This window comes from Theropithecus gelada, chromosome 1, assembly GCF_003255815.1.
Source record: "Theropithecus gelada isolate Dixy chromosome 1, Tgel_1.0, whole genome shotgun sequence".
NCBI lineage: Eukaryota > Metazoa > Chordata > Mammalia > Primates > Cercopithecidae > Theropithecus > Theropithecus gelada.
In genome coordinates, this window is record NC_037668.1 from 186,783,215 (window position 1) to 186,792,540 (window position 9,326).

Genomic DNA, 9,326 nt, shown 5'->3' on the forward strand with positions numbered 1-9,326 from the left:
GGCAGCAGGACAGACAGGGCAAGGAAGTGCCACATTTAAAACCATCAGCTCTCACGAGAACTCCCTCATTACCACGAGAACAGCATGGGGGAAACTGCCCCCATGATCCAACCACCTCCCATCAGGTCCCTCCCTTGACACATGGCAATTACAGTTAGAGATGAGATTCGTGTGGGGACACAGAGGCAAACCATATCAGCTTTGAACTAAGTATCTGGCTTACGTGAACTTCACAATACCACTATATTTAGGATAGGTGAAATGTGATGATATATTCTCTTCCTTTTGCATTAATCACTTCAAAGCATTTTCTGTGTACAAGATACTCAAGATAACAAATTTGAAGAAATCAGGTCCTATAAAATAATTTCACTGGTTTAAACATAGACCCCACTTTTAAAGAACAATTTAGTTGAAGAAAGCATTAAGTATGTAAAAAAAAAAAAAAAAAAAAAAAAAAGATTAAATAGTAACAGGTAACTACAAAGATGCCACAAGGTGGAGTATGATTTAATAACAAAGTCAATGGTAAAAACAATACCTTAAGTTCAGAGACAGCAGAGATCAGAAGATGTAAAGGTTTCACAGAAAAGAAGGTATTTGAGACACAGTCTTGAAGAATGAGAACTGTGCATTCCATGTGCAAGAAAGGATTAAAACAAGGCCCTTATAAGCCCTGTTCAGGGAACCATGACTGAACTGAACTACAACAAAAACAAATTTTTAAGTATCTACAAAGTGCAAGGACCCTGCCAGGTGCTTTAAGTTTTCTCATTTGATCTTCATAACAATTCTGAAAAAAAAAAAAAAAAATATTACCCTCAGTTTTCACATGAGAAAACAATCATTTAAAGTAGTTACTGGCAGTGTCCTCCACCCATGTACCAGGAATACACCTGCAGTTGAACAAGTTGAATCCATAGGAACACACACCAGAGCCCCAGGTACTAGAGTCTCCTTTTCTTCTCATTACAGCAACTTGCCCAAGACCACACAGCTAACGACAGAGCCAGACTTGAACTGGCATTAGTTGGATCCAAACTACAAAGACCACTAACTACTGGGGGAAAAAAGTTGGTAACAGAGAAATGTGATGAGGGAAAAGACTAGAAAGGAGGACAGGAGTCAAACTATAAAGGCCTGAGAAATTAGAAATTTTTCAGGAAGGCAGTGGTGAGACACTTTAAGCACTAAAAATCATGATCAAAGTCACAAAGATCAGTATCAAGACAAGTACAAGGTTTACTCTAAAGCCATGTGTTTCACTAGCATGGTGCCAAGCAGCCGTAGTCCCAGCTACTTGGGAGGCTGAGGAGGGAGGATCACTTGAACCCAGGAGTTTTGAGTCTGGCGTGGGCAACATAGCAAGACCACATCTCGAGAAACAATTATTTATGTATTTATTTGTTGAGAACGAGTATCGCTTTGCCCAGGCTGGAGTACAGTGGCGCGGTCTCGGCTCACTGCAACCTTCGCCTCCTGGGTTCAGGCGATTCTCCTGCCTCAGCCTCCCGAGCAGCTGTGATTACAGGCGCCTGCCACCACACGTGGCTAATTTTAGTATTTTAGTAGAGACAGGGTTTCCCCATGTTGGTCAGGCTGGTCGTGAACTTCTGACCTCAAATGATCCGCCTGCCTCGGCCTCCCAAAGTGCTGGGATTATAGACATGAGCCACCGTACCCGGCCAAAAAAAACAATTTTAAATAAAAAGTAAAGCAGTGTTTCACTAAGTGATAAAGTTTTCAAGAGTCTAAAGCAAGAAGAAAACAACTGTGAAATACTCATTACATTATTCTAAAGCTACATATCATTTCTGACACTACAGTCTTTCCCAATTTTTATATCAAAATATCCTTTTCTGTATAAAAGGATGAAATATAGTACATGGTGAGTTTGGTTGTTTTTCAGCTATTACAACTTGGCAAAGTAGAAATCTGACAAATCTAGATCAGCTTTCTTCTAATTATTTCTGAAATCAAACAAATGAAACAATTGTGGAATAGCAGATGAATATATCAAGTAGAAATGATATCATAAGATCTAATTAAGAGGAACTGAAGGGAAAAGTCAGGGCTAATTAATCACAAGATGATGCCCAACTTACAATGGTTCAATTCTGTGTAAAAGCGACAGAGGAAGCCACAAGAGCATCTATCTCTTCATCAGAAATGATGAGAGAAGTGAGAACTGAAAACTAAACTTTGAGGGACGGCCTCAAAGTAGAAGAAATCAGAGAAGAAAAAGAAAGATGCAAAAGGAACCAAGATGTTTCAGTAAGAGAGGAATTTTACAAGGAATAACAGGAATTTTTTTTCTGGCCAGATGATGGGGAATTTAAAGTAAATACTCTTTTAAAGAGCATATAGCAAAATTTTAAAGCATAAAAGACAGCAAAATGAGGCCAGGTGTGGTGGCTCAGGCCTGTAGTCCCAGCACTTTGGAAGGCTGAAGTGGGTAGATCATGAAGTCAGGAGATTGAGACCATCCTGGCTAACACGGTGAAACCCCGTCTCTACTAAAAATACAAAAAAAAAATTAGCTGGGCGTGGTGGCGGGCGCCTGTAGTCCCAGCTACTTGGGAGGCTGAGGCAGGAGAATGGCATGAACCAGGGAGGCAGAGCTTGCAGTGAGCTGAGATCACGCTACTGCACTCTAGCCTGGGCAATAGAGCAAGACTCCGTCTCAAAAAAAAAAAAAAAAAAAAAGACAGCAAAATGATTAAAAAATAAATGCCAGATTAAAGTTTATTACCCAAACCCTATGAAACAGTATAGCACAATGCAGTATTTCTCAAAGTAGAATACTAACAGCTGATTTTTTTAGTGCTTATGTGTTCTACATGTATTATTTTCATCTCAATAGAATCAAGACAGATACTATTGTTACTCCCCAAATATTCTTTGGCCACCAGGGGGTCCCATATACTCTTCCCTGTCTATAGAAAGCTATTTCTCCTCTGCCCTTTTATCTAGCTAACTCCTACTTGAGCCTTCAAAGAATCACGGCTGCAGCAGTAATAGAATTAATACCAACAGTTCTGATTTAATGAGCACCTATTATGCACTGCCAGGCACTGTGCTGCTAAACTTTTTACATGACATTTAATCTTTACAACCTTAGATAAGTATTATATCCTCATTTTACACGAGTTTAGGGAAGTGATTTAACTTGTCCCGAATCATATAATTCTCCAACAGCAGAAGTAGAATTCAAAACAAAGACTATCAGATTCTACAACCTGCCCTCCTAATCGCTGGACTGCCTCCAACTCACACCCTCTGAAGTTTCCTTTACCACCGCCTCTCATCTTACCCTCTCTGCGGTCCCACTATACTCTGCGCATCCTGTCACATGTTACATTGTCCTATAATCAGAGAGCAATACTCTCTGTCTCTTACATTAGGCTTAAGTTCTCAAAGATGGGGATTACATAGTATTTTCTGTAAGACTCCCCCAAATCTAGTGTGGAGTACCTGGAGTGCAACAGGCAGCCATTAAGAGAGAAAGCGAATGTATCAGTTAACATGTAACCAATTATTCTAAGTACAAGACAGTCCCTAACTTATGATGGTTCAACTTAAAGTTTTTCAACTTTATGATGGTGCAAAAGCAACATGCATTCCATGGAAATCATATTTAGAGTACTCATACAACTATTCTGCTTTTCACTGTCAGTGTAGTATTCAATAAATTACACGCGATAGTGAACGCTTTATTGTAAAATAGTCTGTGTTCAATGACTTTGCCCAACTGTAGGCTAATATTAAGTGTTTGGGGCATACTTAAGGTACACTAGGCTAAAAATACAAAAAAAAAAAAAAAAAAAAAAATTTAGCCAGGCGTGGCAGCAAGCACCTGTAATCCCATCTACTTAGGAGGCTGAGGCAGGAAAATTGCTTGAACCCAGGAGGCAAAGGTTGCAGTGAGCACAAGTTGTACCACCATACTCCAGCCCAGACAACAGAGTGAGACCCTGTCTCCAAAAAAAGAAATATAAAAAGAGGGTCCTTGGTAATAAGATGAGGAACCATCAAGCTACTTTAGAGGAAACCTTACATCAAAAGCTAAAACAGGGCTGGGCATGGTGGTTCACACCTATAATCCCAGCACTTTGGGAGGCTGAGGTGGGCAGATCACAAGGTCAGGAGATGGAGACCATCCTGGCTAGCCTAGCACGGTGAAAGCTCGTCTCTGCTAAAAACACAAAAAATTAGCCAGGCGTGGTGGCAGGCACCTGTAGTCCCAGCTACTCGGGAGGCTGAGGCAGAAGAATCGCTTTAACTTGGAGGCAGAGGTTGCAGTGAACCTCGATCGCGCCATTGCACTCAAGATAAGTTAGATCAAGTCACTTCACAACTCAAACCCCTTCAAACATCATAAGTCCTTACCATGATCTAGTAACTCCTGCATTACCTGCCACTCACCACCAACTCCTTAAATACCATCAATTTTTTTTTTTTTTAAGATGGAGTTTTGCTCTTGTTGGCCAGACTGGAGTACAATGGCACGATCTCAGCTCACTGCAACCTCCACCTCCTGGGTTCAAGCGATTCACCTGCATCAGTCTCCAGAGCAGCTGGGGTTACAGGCCACCACACCCAGCTAATTTTGTATTTTTAGTAGAGACGGCGTTTCTCCATGTTGGTCAGGTTGGTCTTGAACTCCCAACCTCAGGTGATCCACCTGCCTCGGCCTCCCAAAGTGCTGGAATTACAGGCGTGAGCCATCACACCCGGCTTTTTTTTTTTTTTTTTTGAGACGGAGTCACCCTATGTTGCCCATGATCTTGGCTCTCTCATTTTCTCTACTCATTACTTTGGCCTTCCACTGTTTCTTAAACAAGCGCACTGGCTCACGCTTGTAATTCTAGCACTTTGGGAGGCCGACTTGGGTGGATAACGAGGTCAGGAGTTCTAGACCAGCCTGGCCAAGATGATGAAACTCCGTCTCTACTAAAAATCCGAAAAATTAGCCAGGGGCGGTGGCGGCGGGTGCCTGTAATCCCAGCCACTCGGGAGGCCAAGGCAGAGAATTGCTTGAACCCAGGAGGCGGAGGCTGCAGTCAGCCGAGATCATGCCACTGCACTCCAGCCTGGATGACAGAGCTAGACTCCATCTCAAAAAAAAAAAAAAAAAAAAAGAAAAGAAAAGGAAAGGAAAGAAGAGGAGGACAGGACATGGGATATTTCACAATTGGGGGACATGCATAGCCACGATTTGATTACATGCACAGTTTTAGGAGGAAGGACAAAGAAATATAGTGGAGTATGCTGCAAGTAAGTTGAGGAAGTGAAAACAGCGATCATAAGACTAGTCTCTCAAGAGGTCTAGCAGTGAAGGAATCGCTAATGTTTAGGAAGCAGGTAACAAAGTGCTGAGAGCAGGAGGTGTAGCACATATCTCATTTAACATGTCCATTTTTAAAGATGCAGGAGATTCAGAAATGCTAACAAACTTATTCAAAGTCACAGGTAACATAAAGCTAAGTAGACAGCTATTTATACAACACACTGATTGAATAAGAATTTCTTAAGAATCTAATCTGTGCACGCAATTACATTATCATACAGTGTGATAAGCATCTAACTTATCTTAAGAAAGCAAAACAAAAAGAATTGATTTGAGAAACAAATGAACTTGGAAAGACATGTCAACTTTAGCCTGCTCAGTGTTCCCATTAATAAAGCTTTCAAAAGAGCCCATAAATCTGAATCACAAATACTGAGTGTCCACTCCAGGTGAAGAACTTTGCCACATCACCCTTAGATTCAGTGGGGGAAAAGGGACACAACTGTGGATAGAATTTACAATCCAGAGCAAAAAAACTTTCCCTCTGGCACCCAAAGGTTTGCCCTAACACAGCGCTACAGCTTTTACATGTCACAGAACTGGGTCATTAAGTAATTAGCAGAACTAAAGAACAGGAACAAATTCTCATTTACATCTGTATGGTTAGTATAATCTCTTAACCAATGTGGCAAAAAAAAAAAAAAAAAAAAAAAGCAAAACAAAGCCATCCTCTTAAAAAAATGAATTTAGCTAGTCTTTGTTAAAAACTTTCTCCATTTTTTTTCCCATAGGAAAAAGGGACTCTTCCCTGGTTAATACAGTAGTTCTCCCATATCCATGGCGGATACGGTCCAAGACTCCCAGTGGATGCCTAGAACGGTGGATAACAGTGAATCCAATACACGTTGTTTTTTCCTACACATACCTATTATAAAGTTTCATCTACAGGCTAGGCAAAGTGGCTCATGCCTGTATTCCCAGCACTTTGGGAGGCCGAGGCAGACAGATCACCTGAGGTCAGGAGTTTGAGACCAGTCTGCCCAACACAGTGAAACCCTCCCAGTCTCTACTAAAAATACAAAAATTAGCCAGAGGAGCTGGGCGCGGTGGCTCATGCCTGTAACCCCAGAATTTTGGGAGGCTGAGCCGGGGATCACCTGAGGTCGGAAGTTCAAGACCAGCCTGATCAGTAAGATATGACCAGTCTTTACCAATTAAAAAAAAAAAAAAAAAAGAAAAGAAAAAAAAATTAGCCACGTGTGGTGGCAGGCGCTTGTAATCACAGCTACTCAGGAGGCTGAGGCAGGAGAATTGCCTAAACCCAGGAGGCGGAGGTTGCGGTGAGCCGAGATCGCGCCATTGCACTCCAGCCTGGGCAACAAAGAGCCAAACTCCATCTTAAAAAAAAAAAAAAAAAATTAGCCGAGCATAGTGGGACACGCCTGTAATCCCAGCTACTTGGGAGGCTGGGGCATGAGAATCATTTGAACCTGGGAGGCAAAGTTTCAATAAGTTAGGCATAGTAAGAGATTAACAATATATTGTATTAAAATTCACTTGGTCTCTCTCGGAATGTCTTATTGTACTCTTGTTTCCCACCTTAGGTAGCTGACACTACAGAAAGCGGCTAAGCGGGGATCACTATATTTCTCATTCAAAAGTTCCTTCCTCTGTCTACCAACTTACTCATTCTTTCATTGGGCCAACCCTGAGAATTAACAGATAGGCTAAACCAGCCTTCATGAAATGTACTAGCAGAGGAACAAAGCAACTAATTCATTACAATTAATGATCAACTTCTGCTAAGGAGAATAAAGAGTTCGTGGAGGGCTTAATGGGGATGGGGTGATTTCCAGAGGAAGCGATATGTGGGCTGATATATGAGGCAGGTATAAGAGTTGGAGGGAGGGAGAGAATATAGCATTAGAGGTGGAGGAAACTCCCAAAAGCCAGGAGATAGGAAAGAAAATGTAGCTTTCCAGTAACAAAAATAAAGCCAGTGTGGCATGAACCTGGAAAGCCAGAAGGAAAGTGGGCCAAATGAACCAGAGATAGAAAGAGTGTGCTCACTCAGTAGGTCTTTATCCTAAAAGATTGCGAAACCTCAGAGGGGTTCTTAGCACATGATTCACTAAAACACGTGCATTTCTAAACGACAATTCAATGCCACAGAGCTCCTTCCAAAACCGATTCTCACACCCAGACAACACACAGACTTCCTTAACAAGTCATTCACTGACACCGCCCAACTTTTAAAAAGCACACACACACACACACACACACACACACACACACACACACACACACAAAGCTTCAAATTGAATTCTACTTCAAGGAAGAGGAAACCAAGTACGCTGGAAAAAAAAAAAAGTTTAAATAGGTGGCAGTCACTTAAACATTAAAAAGTGACCAACAGGCCAGGTGCGGTGGCTCACGCCTGTAATTCCAGCACTTTGGGAGGCCGAAGCGGGCGGATCACTTGAGGTCAGGAGTTCGAGACCAGCCTGGTCCAATATGGTGAACCCCTGTCTCTACTAAAACTACAAAAATTACCTGGGCGTGGTGGCGCACGCTTGTAATCCCAGCTACTCGGGAGGCTGAGGCAGGAGAATCGCTTGAACCCGGGAAGCGGAGGTTGCAGTAAGCCGAGATTGCGCCACTGCACTCTAGCCTGGCGACAGAGCGAGACTCGGTCTCAAACAAAAATAAGTGACCAACGAACTTAACCTATATATAAATACAGAGAATAAAGTTTATATAGTTGTTTCTCACTTAGAGATGGTCGTTCAATATACATATTATTTAAATTACATGGCCATTAACACTTAGGGAAAACAGAAACTTACCTACATCCTAATATTTTAAAATAAAACATGAGCTTGATTAAAGGTTCTGGTGCCCATACAGATTTTCATGTCTTGCTAATGCCATCCTTCCCTTCACACATTTTCTCTAAATCATTAAAAAGCTGACTTCCTGAGTGCATTTTTGGTTTCGCTTTTTAAAGAATAAAACGTCTTCCAATTCCTAACTTTCTTTACTACCGACTTGAGAGATGCCTCGAGATTTCGGGAATACCAAACCAGCGTGCAGGGTTTAAAAGGCTTCCCGTGACCCGGGCGCCTGACGGTAACTTTCCCGCCCTCTCCTCCCCAACTCCCCTGCACTCGCCGAGTCTCGCCTTCGCCCCAGCACAGCCCAGGACAAGGCCGAGTCGGAGCTGCTGCCGCCACCGCTTCCCCGCGGGCTGAGGCCGGTGGACCCAAGCGGGAAGCGAGGAGCGGCGCGGGAGCACCACCGTTACCTGAGGCCCGCGCCCGGCAGCGGGGACTTTAGCCAAGAGGGCAGAGCCGGGAAGCAGTCACAGAGCGGCCAGCCGGAAGGTCGGCTCCGGGAACCTCTCCTGGCGCCCAGCGCCCGCAACGTCGCCTGCTGGGCGGCAGAGAAAGATAAAGCGCCGGACAGCCCGGCCCCTACGCCCCCTGCCTCCGAGCTCCGCTGCGTCACGCGCAGGGCCAGCTCCGGCTGAGCATCCTATTGGTGGTCCCGAGGTTGCCAGGCTCCGCCCACCTCCCCGCCCCTTCCCGGGCGCGCGGGTTCCCGGCGCCAGCGCTCTTAGCTGGCCCTGGCAGCCTGCCAGGTAAGCTTCTCACCTGGACATCATGACACCAGCGACAACATCTTGCTTGACACTTCCACCCTAGCTGTAGAAGGTGAAGCCAAAACCGGACTGCGACAACTCCCTGCAAGTCCGAAACGGCATCCTGCGTGGTAGCATGGAGCTGCGGGGTCGTTTGGCTCCTAGGCCGACTGGAATAAGCCACTTCTGGAGCTGTGGATCATTGCAGTTTGAACTCACCATCCAGGAACAACGTAGAACTAGCCAGAAGCAAGAATCGCTGACTTATCTACACACCAAGATTCGTGCTTTATCAGGAGATTCCTTAGGCTTTGAAAAGCAGCGTCCTTCAGCAACATTCAAACTAGGTAAGGGGACAAAACCTGCACCAAATAATAAAACACACCAAATAATGGG

At 43.8% G+C, this 9,326-nt stretch overlaps 1 protein-coding gene across 4 annotated transcripts in view; it reads right to left on the reverse strand.

Annotated features, from left to right (window-relative positions):
- Positions 1 to 8,829, reverse strand: part of SOAT1 (sterol O-acyltransferase 1) — a 63,426-nt gene extending 54,597 nt beyond the window's left edge. The window contains exon 1 of one of the 4 annotated variants that reach the window (XM_025389463.1): positions 8,595 to 8,829. The gene's annotated coding sequence lies outside the window, so the exon portion shown is untranslated. The other 3 variants (XM_025389473.1, XM_025389470.1, XM_025389471.1) reach the window with 3 other exon arrangements.
- Between the last annotated feature and the right edge of the window lie 497 nt (positions 8,830 to 9,326).